We start from the raw sequence: 951 nt of genomic DNA, 5'->3' as shown, positions 1-951 counted from the left end.
GAGCCAAGGGCATAGTCTTTATGGAGACCTTAGTGAGCAGTAGCTAATTAAAATTTCAGTCCAGGGTGGGCATGGTGGCTCCTGCCTGTAATCCTAGCACTCTGGGAGGCTGAGGCCCATGGATCACTTGAGCCCAGGAGATCAAAACCTGCCTAAGCCAAAAGTGAGACCCTGTCTCTGTTAAAATAGAAAAACTAGCCAGGCGTTATGGTGGGCACCTGTAGTCCCAGCTACTTTGGAAGCTGAGGCATGAGGATTGTTTGAGCCCAAGAGTATGAGGTTGCTGTGAGCTATGATGACACATGGCATTCAACTCCAGAGAAACAAAGTGAGATTCTGTCTCAAAAAAATCTCAGTCTAACCAAAATGTAAATCCTAGTAACTGGAACTCTGATTAAGAATGCTGTCTGAAATTAATTCTAATGCTTTTGACCTTGCATTATGATGTTTTAACAGTGATGTTTCTAGGTTCTATCTTGATTACAGTTATTGCTTAGCAATCTTCTGTTGTAAAGAAATTCTTGACATTCCAGTAGTTATTTGAGGGGCAATGAGAGGGTTGTTTACATGCTTTCTTTCATAGAACCCTAATCTTAAATTTGGGTTCCAAATCAAACTGACCAACTCCAGATAGCTTCCATCCTAAATCACAGGCCTCTACTGGTTCCATCTTGAAAAAGAGAGGGGTAATGCCTCAAACACCTGCCAAATTACTTTAAAGCACAGGGATTCTTAACCAGAGTGGCACATCAAAATTACAGATGTCTTTTAACAATATACATTCCTTGCCTACACTCCAGGTGGGGAATGGCCTTGTCATATTTGAACAAGGGCCCTAACTAATCAGGGTACCAAGGACCCCAGTGGAGAAAGTTCTGGACACAGCAAGGTCCAAGGCCCACAAACCAGCTGAGGAATCATTTCTGGTAGTCTTCTAATCCCTATGAGTCT

This window comes from Otolemur garnettii, unplaced genomic scaffold, assembly GCF_000181295.1.
Source record: "Otolemur garnettii isolate 467f Iridium unplaced genomic scaffold, OtoGar3 scaffold00106, whole genome shotgun sequence".
Lineage (NCBI taxonomy): Eukaryota > Metazoa > Chordata > Mammalia > Primates > Galagidae > Otolemur > Otolemur garnettii.
This window is presented reverse-complemented; position numbering follows the sequence as displayed.